This window comes from Castanea sativa, chromosome 2 (assembly GCF_040712315.1).
Source record: "Castanea sativa cultivar Marrone di Chiusa Pesio chromosome 2, ASM4071231v1".
In the NCBI taxonomy this organism is placed as follows: domain Eukaryota; kingdom Viridiplantae; phylum Streptophyta; class Magnoliopsida; order Fagales; family Fagaceae; genus Castanea; species Castanea sativa.
This window is the reverse complement of record NC_134014.1, coordinates 8,190,214-8,199,307: the sequence shown is the minus strand read 5'-3', so window position 1 is coordinate 8,199,307 and position 9,094 is coordinate 8,190,214. Positions and strand designations below refer to the sequence as shown.

The following is a 9,094-nucleotide window of genomic DNA, read 5'->3' as shown; positions in this document are numbered from 1 at the left end:
GATTCTAATAGAGAAAGAAGGTTGATTTTATCAAGCAAGTATAAACCTTTTAGAAAGCATAACTATTAAAAAAAAAAAAAATTAAAGCTTTTGCTAACCGCTAAACACAACTTATGATAACCCACTATTAATCTTTTGTTTTGGTGAAGCCCCTCAAATTTTCACCATCTATTGGAGAAAACTAAGCGCCATGTGATAAAGACCACAAAAACTATTTCACTACACCACATAGGATAGATGTGGAAAATGGTGTGTAATGTAATCCAAGAATTGCTTTAGTTTCTAATGTGAAAAATAAAGATAAAGATGGAAAAGTGTGGGCTTAGATAAAATATATAAATGGAAAAAGGAAAAAAAGAAAAAGAAAAAAAGAAGGGGTGGTCTAAGGAGACCAACTCACCCCGGCAATGGAATCTAGTAATGTACCGGCCGTAAAACTAAGCGCCATATGATAAAGACCACACAAATTATTTCACTACACCACATAGGATGGATGTGGAAAATAGTGTGTAATGTAATCCAAGAATTGCTTTAGTTTCTAATGTGAAAAAATAAAGATTCTCAAAAAAAAGAAAAAAAGGAAAAAAAAAGAGATAAAGATGGAAAAGTGTGGGCTTAGATAAAAAATATCAAGTGAAAAAAAAAGGATGGGTGGTGTAAACAAGGAGCCCAACTCACCCAGGCAATGTGAGAACCAGTAATCCAAACAAGGTGTTTGGATTTATTCACATGTCCAAATCCAGATATCCAAATGCACCATTGTATATTATTTGGTTATTATTATATTACCAAGCGATACATTCAACTTTAGGCTCATTTTCTGCCTTTACAGAGATAAATTGTAGTGTCCTTTCCCCTTGAGATTATTCTCTTCTTTTATATTTTCAATTAAGCAAAAAAAAATCCTGCCCTAGAGAAATTCACTTCAAAGTTCAAATCCTTTAAAGCCTAGTTCTTTGCAGTTCCAACTTGCCAATAGTACCCAAGTGGACTTCATCTGGACCATCTGCAGTTCGTAATGTTCTTGCTGCAGCCCAAAGATGTGCCAGAACGGTATTAGAAGATAAACCAGCCCCACCATGCACTTGCATCACCATGTCAAGCACCTTCAATGCCATGTTTGGGGCTGCTACCTGCTCCACATACAACCAGACCATTTTAAAAGAAAATTCAGCAACAAAACAACCGTAAGCCAAGATTGGATTCCGGCACTTCATATTACAAACAACAATAATTATCAAAAAAAAAAAAATTACAACCAACAATTTACCTTGGCCATTGCAATAATCCCACGGGCCTTTTTGTTTCCACGCTTATCAAGTTGGTCAGCTGCTTCCAAAACCAACAATCTGGCTTTCTCTAGCTCTATCCGACATTGAATCAAAGAGCAAATGTAAGAAGAAGACTGCTATAATACTGCAGCTAGGAGGTGAATCTAAAATATAAGGATTCAAGGTGGACCACTAGTTCAGCAAAAGTACTTCTGGTTTTTGTATTATTGATTTAGCTTACATTATTATTTCAGATTTCGTGATGTGTAGCAACATAAATTTTTTCAATTTTCTATAATAGAGTTTACCTTTGCAATATCTGAAATATATGAACCTTGTTCTGCAATCAACTTTCCAAACACTCTTCTACTATGAGCCCTCTGAGCCATCATCTGCATGCCACGCTCAGCAGCACCAATCAGTCTCATGCAGTGGTGCAGCCTTCCCGGTCCTAGCCTACCCTGCAAGTAACTCAGTACCAAATATAAGATAACCATGTTGGTACACCAAGAGGCAGCTCAATAAATGTCACGTAAACTCTTCAAATTTCAATTAATGAAACACAACCATCAATCATATTATCACATCTGCATCAGGGGATGAGTTGGGTGCCTACCTGGTTTTAATTTTACATATGATCAGTAACAATCATTTCTACTTTCAGCATATGAATGTCAGAAACAAAACCTTTTTCTTCTTCTTGGTTTAAGACCAAGAACAAGAAGCTTGCTGCACTTACATTGATATGCACTATAAAAACAGAGAAAACTGTTGCTGTTTATGGAAATTTATAGAAGTTTCAACATTCCCTAGGAAATGCAATTTGTTATGAAATTTATGGAAGACAAATAAATTTGAAAAACAACTGTTTCATGTTGCCAAGACCTTAAATGTGAAGGCCTTGGGTTTGACCAACGAGAGGGGAAAACCCCCCACCCCCCCAAAAAAACACACAAATTCATAATGCACTAGGGAAGACGTTGAAGTTAGAACAACTTTACCGGAGCAATCTCAAATCCACATCCTTCTCGCACACGTACATTAACAAATGATACTACTGCATGCCCATGAGGTGCAGCATCAAAGCCAAACACCATTAGGGGTCTCTTTATGTGTACCTGAGGAGCATGGCCGGGTAACCACTATGCTCATAGACTGCTGTTTATGCTTAGCGGCAGTGAAGTCAGCCTTCAATCATTCTTGCTGGAGAGATGCTATGCAGGAAGAAAGAAATGCCCAGAAAAAAAAATCAGACTTAGTCTCATTGCCTGCAGGGAAACAAGCCATTGGCTGCAAGTGGATTTTTCCCTGTATATTGTTCAGATAACATTCCTTTAACTACATGAATGGAAATTTGAACTTTTCATGTTATGCCAAACAAGAACTAACCATGACTATGAGAACTTTGCACCTGGGATCCGTGGCCCCACTTGTCCACCACTTCGTCCCATTAATGATATATGTATCTCCTTCTCTGCACATGGATTTAACAAGCAGTCATACATAAATTGCAAGCAGAAGCTCTGGCAAAAATTGGCCTGTGCCACATATAGTTATATCCCATATATCCACAGAAGAAGTTTGGATGACTACTGGGAGACGCAGTCCCTGTACTATACTTGAAAAAATGATTTTGATAAACAATACTCCCTTTACAAAGGTGCCGCACACTACCTTTCAATAGAACACTCAATCTTGGTAGCATCAGAAGATGCAACTTGTGGTTCTGTCATTGCAAATCCAGACCGGATCTTACCGTTGAGCAAACGTATAAGCCATTTATGTAGCTGTTCTTTATTTCCATAATGCAACATTACCTATAATAAAAAGGAAATTTTTTCTAAGTAAAATACTTTTATTCAAAAGAGAAAATAGATCAAATACACACTATATGTATTGGCCTATTCCTAAAGACAGACACTCCCAAACTCAGAAAGTCTAGGAGGTCGAAAGGAAAAAGAATTGTTGTAACCTGATCAAGCCATACATGCAATATAGGTAGCATTCATATTTTGCAAGAAAATTTAAAACCATATCAATAATTTTTTTTCTTGATAAGTAAGAAAAATTTATTGAAAAAAAAAACTACTTTATGCAAATGGTCACAAAATAGCCAAAGAATAACAAAAGATAACAAAAACTATGTACAAGAAAGAAGAGTCTATAAACATTGGGAGAGAATCACTAGTTGGAGTCTCCAAGCCCTAGACCAATCAAATGAAGAGCCAACAAAGAGGCAAGAAGTTGAGTTGCCAAGCTCTCCACATCTTCAAAAATGCAGTTATTGTGTTCCCTCCAAATGCACCATATCAAACATAACAGTGTCAAATTTCAATATTAAATGAGGGTTTTCCCAATCAATTCCTCCATCCAAAAAGAAGATCTGGCACACGTCTTGGTAAAACCCAAGTAAGCCAATGCTCTAATAATGCAAGTTTGCACATAGGATCTACATTTATATGAAAGAAATGCACACCAAGTGAATTGAGTAATTTCCCATGCTCTTGGTATGAAAAATCCAAATTAGTTCAGTGGAAAATTCTTCCAACTACTTGGGGATAGATAAAACCTTTAAGTGTATTTTAGTTACGACATATTTAATGAGTCATGTGATTTGTTTAAATAATATATGTAAATTGTTTTTTGAACGAAATTTTTGAATACTTGTATACATAGTTGTTAGTATCTATGTTGCATAGCTATGGTGATAAAGTTGAATAGATAGGATGATGAATATAATGAAAAAGAAATTATTATATTATGTTTATGGCACTTGTAAGTGTATATATGATTTTCCCAATGTATTGATTTTTTTGGACTAGTAATTCTTAGTAGTTGTACATCAGTGGGGCTAGCTTTTGTTCTAATGCTAACTAATATCCTCTGTTTGGTGATGGTTTTATATTGTTTCACCGACAGACTGTAGCTTGAAGGCAGCAACAAGACTTTCTGAATTTTGGTGATCGGACACACTCATCTTATAAAATCTATGGAAAATAAAGTAAAAAATAATAATAATTGTAGTTGAAATTTGCCATCCTTCTTGAGATCTCTGGGTGAACCTTTAGCCTAAGACGGGTTATGACTCCAATCTTGGTTTCAGCCACACCATTCTATTCTTCTGACTGCTCTCATAGCTAGCAACAATTAGTCATTTAGTAAAGCCACAAGAAGAATTATAACATAGTCCAATGCATCAAACAAATTTGTAAGCCACAACCAATCACAGACTCACACAAGGCGGAATGGGCAATGCATTCAGCGCGTTAGTAAAGAACGTAAACCAATGTTCTTGAAGGCAAGCTCATATGTCAATACAGAGAACCTAAACCACTTCAATGATTATAAGACTGAAAAATGCTACATGCAGGAGAATGTGTTATGTTACACGAAACACCTTATGACATGGTCCATTGTCATTCATATATGATGCAGAGCTTGATGTAAATAAGAAAAAACCTTTCACCATTCCAGTTCAAAGCAGCTGTGGTAAAATTGGAAGAGGAGATTCATATGTTTTTTACTCTTCTTGCAAAAATTAGAAAAATTATTTTTTTTAGCATTTTCGTTCTTCATATTACTTTCAGCTAAAAAAAAAAGAAAATGTCTTTTATTAGGCTCAGTTAAAACAGTTTCTGGGCAAGCAAAGAGTGTGGACGACTGTGATGAGATCAAAATCTAAGAACTAATTAGAAGATAAGTAATGAAGGAAATTGAAAGACAAGCAAGAAGTCGTAGCATCAAGATTCAAGCAGCGAATAATGTGAATGTGGAATGCGAGATCAAAATACAAGGGTGTTGGGAGTGTGTGCGCTATTAGAAGAGGTTCGTATGTTTTATGTCCCACATGGAGTAAGTGAGAGAAAAGCAAAGCATAGACGATGGATAAAATGAGAAGCAAGCCGAATTACAAGTCATACCTTTCTCGGCCTTTTGGCTAAGATCAAGTGTAGTATCTGTTCTTATCAGTTTAATATCTGATATGTGGGTTATCGGCCCACACGATATTAAATTTATTTCTTGAGGGGGAGAGTCCACCACAGTAGCTTGCTACTGGGGCTCTCAAGCGTAGCCCATGCGTTGCACTATTGCGCGGGCCTGGCGCACCCCACCAATTCCAGTCGTAAGTTTTGTTTATGAAAATTGACTGGGTTGCCTAATTCAGTTTGGGGGCGTGTGTATAATGGGCCTCACCAATGCTTGTCTAAGAGTTAATTTGATAGTAGACTGCATCTCGCTAAGATTGGGGTTCGTCACTACGATGGGCCGAAGGTCTTCTTCACATATGGAATTCAGAAGAAGCTCTCTTTGGGAATCAACTCAGAAGAAACATGTTTCTAAACTTAATGCGTAAAAAAATAGAATAAACTTGTTTCTAAGCTAGTGCGTGAAAAATAGATTTACCAAAATTATATTTACACTAAAGCATAAAATAAATATTATTAGCGATAAATTATAGTTTATTTTGATGTAATATAGGAAAAATAGATTGTACTTGTTGACCAACTTTTTAAGAAGTTATTTGGTTTAATATTGGAGTAATGGATAAACTTTTTAATAAGTTATTTTGATTTAATATTAGCCGTAAGTAGTTTTTTGGTGAGGTAAAATGCTAAATAAAGTAGTTTTTTGGTGAGGTAAAATGCATGAATGATAAATTTGCCACCAAGATGGGTCCTGATCTGCTTGGCCGTAGAAGAGCAATTCGAATTGCATCTGATGTAGTGCAATTGAATGGCCTACCTAAATTGCATCACACATCTAAATGGTGATGCAAGACCACAAAAGTTCCTACTGCTTTTGCTGAAATTATTCAGTACCTCAGCTATATTAATCTCACAATAATGCGAGTTTGCACATGGGATTACATTTATGTGAAATAAAGGTACACCAATGAATTGAGTAATTTCTCATGCTCTTGGTATGAAAAATCTTTACTTCAAATTAATTTGGAGGAAAATTCTTTCAATCAATTGGGGATTGATAAAACCATTCACATGTATTTTTGTCACATGTTATATTGTTTTTAGCTCTATTACTATATTCATAATTGTACTTTCTATATTCCATATTCTTCTTGACTTTCATCCTACTTGTTTTACTACTGACTATTCTAAATATTGTCCAAATCCAACGGCTATGTTTAGATTAAGACATTCCTTCACCGTATATTCATAATTGTACTTAACTATATTCCATATTCTTTATGACTTTCGTTCTACTTGTTTTACTGTTTGTTCTATTGTTTTTATATGTATTGTCATATATATGCTTATATGCTTTCATTCTGGGTGGGTTGAGTGACACATCTATTCCTAATTTAATATCTCATACATCACTCATTGGGCCACATTTTTTTCAATTGGGCCAAATTTCAAGGCTGTTTGTTCTTTGTTTTAAAAAACAAAGAGAAAAAAAAAGAAAAAAAAAAAGAAAAGAAAGAAGAGAAGGCCAGTGGCGGTTCCAGAAATTTTTCTCAAGGTGTTTCTTAAGAAACATAAATTGCACAATCTAATAAAAAGAGAAATTCATATATTGACAACAATAACAATAAAAAAAACACGCAAATACATAAAGTATACAATTGCCTTCTATGAGTTTTCATATTTTGAAATCGTTGCATGATAATTTCATTATCAATGCTACAAGCTACATCTTTTTCAATATACACAATCAAATAATCATTCATCCACTGATCTCCTATTCGATTGTGCAGTTCATTCTTTATATATTTCATTGCTGAAAAATGTCTTTCTACTATTGCAGTAGCGACAAGAATGGTCAAAACTAACTTCACAAGCAAATAAACTAATGGATAAGTCTTATGCCTCCCTATGTTCACTAACTTTCAGCAACTTCACTAACTCCTTGAAGCTCTAAAAACAAGTCATTATTACTCACATAAAAAATGTAATTCTAAAGTTGAGAGTCAAGTGCCAAGATATCTGTCCCAAGAAAATCAGATGGATAGAACTTTGCTGGACGTATCAATTTTTCCTTATCAAAAGCCACAAATGAATCACTCGGATTCAAGCAAGCCATACAAAGTAGCAAGTCAGTATTCGCCTCTAAAAAAATGTTGTGAAGCTCTTGAAGTTGTATAACTATAATTGTGTAGAATAGCTCAACATGATAATGATGTAAGTTTGTATTTTGTTGGATGTTGTATCGCGGTCTCCCACTAACTACAAGTATTTCATCCATATTCAAGATAGGAATATCATGTGTGGTACAAAATGAAGACACTTTAGTCAATAAAGATATCCATTCACCATCTCTCATCACTTGCAATGGTTGCTTAGGCACTTTAACAAGTTCCATAACATTTACTATATCTTGATTTTTTTTTTTTTGTTGCAATGCTATTGACAACTCATGTGTGATCCCTCAAAAGATAGAATTGACCTCATAATAAATCGAGCCTTAACTTTTTGGTTGTAAAGGTCATCTTCTTTAATAAGCTTAAGTACATCAACACCAATAGAAAATATCAAAATTAAGTTGAGAATAGTCCCATAATATGATCCCAATGTGTATCACCAGGACGTTTAAGATTTTTTTAATTTATTTATTCAAACCTTGCCCACTTTTATGTACATCATTCTCTAAATCTTCTTTAATTTTGGCAAATTATGCATCTCAAAGAGCATCTCGTCTCTTACAAGAGCCTCCAACAATAGTTACTAAATTACTAACCACATAAAAAAATTCAGCAATGTTAATGTGATTTTTAGCAACAGCAACAAGTGTCAATTGAAGTTGATGAACAAAACAATAGACATAAAATGCTGACTTATTCTCTTTCAAAATTAAAGTTTTGAGACCATTGATATCACCTTGCATATTATTAGCCCCATCATAACCTTACCAACGTAGTTTCGATAAACTCAAATTATGTTCACAAAGTAAACATTCAATAGCATATTTGAGTGACAAAGCGGTGGTACTTGCTACATGTACAATATCAAGAAATTACTCTATAATAATTCCTTTTTTGTTCACATAACGAAGAATGAGGGCCATTTGCTCTTTCACTGAGATATCACGTGACTTATCAACTAATATTGAAAAGAACCCATTGTCAAGATTCTTGATGATGGCTTTGGATATTTCACGTGCAATTGCATTTACAATGTTTTTTTGAATATCATGATGGATAAGTTTGCAATTTTTTGAAACTTTTTGCAACACTTCATTGATAAATTTATTGTGATCTCCCAAAAATTGTAGAAGCTCAAGAAAATTTCCTTTATCACTTGAATCTTGAGATTCATCGTGACCACGAAAAGCTAATCCCCGACATAAGAGGAATCTTATGCAATCAACTATTGCATTTAAGTGAAGCCAATATTCAATTTTATCTTGATTTGATTGCTTAACCAAAACACTTTGAATGTGTTACTTTTCCTTCAGTAAATCTTCACTCTTTTTGACAGTTTGGTTAGGAGCACTATTAACTCCTCCAACATGGGAATTTAACTTCTCTTTTTGATTCCAAAGTTTGAATCCCTTCGTTACAAAAGTCTCAGCTCCTCTTTGCTTACCAACATCTTGCCCAAATAGGTAACAATAAAAACAAAATACTGCATCATTGTCTATACTATATTCCAACTACTTTCTATTTTCATACCATTCGGATCTAAATCGACGTGGCTTTCTAAAAAAATATGATAGAGGGTAATCATTATGGTGGAAAATAGGTTGACAAGGGCTTTTTTGTAACGAATATCTTCTTATTTCATCATAATTATTAGGAAGATAAGATGATATCTTTTCTTGTAGCCTAGGATTTGAAGGAAGATTTTCTAAGTTAAAGTCAACAC

General features: G+C 34.5%; 1 non-coding gene and 1 pseudogene across 1 annotated transcript; one reads left to right on the top strand and one right to left on the bottom strand.

Moving 5' to 3' along the window:
* Positions 1–941: 941 nt before the first annotated feature.
* Positions 942–3,227, bottom strand: LOC142623687 (putative acyl-CoA dehydrogenase IBR3; annotated as a pseudogene).
* A 1,960-nt stretch (positions 3,228–5,187) lies between these two features.
* LOC142626561 (U2 spliceosomal RNA) lies at positions 5,188–5,383 on the top strand. The gene has a single exon (XR_012842557.1). It is a non-coding gene; the product is annotated as a U2 spliceosomal RNA (small nuclear RNA).
* Positions 5,384–9,094: the final 3,711 nt, after the last annotated feature.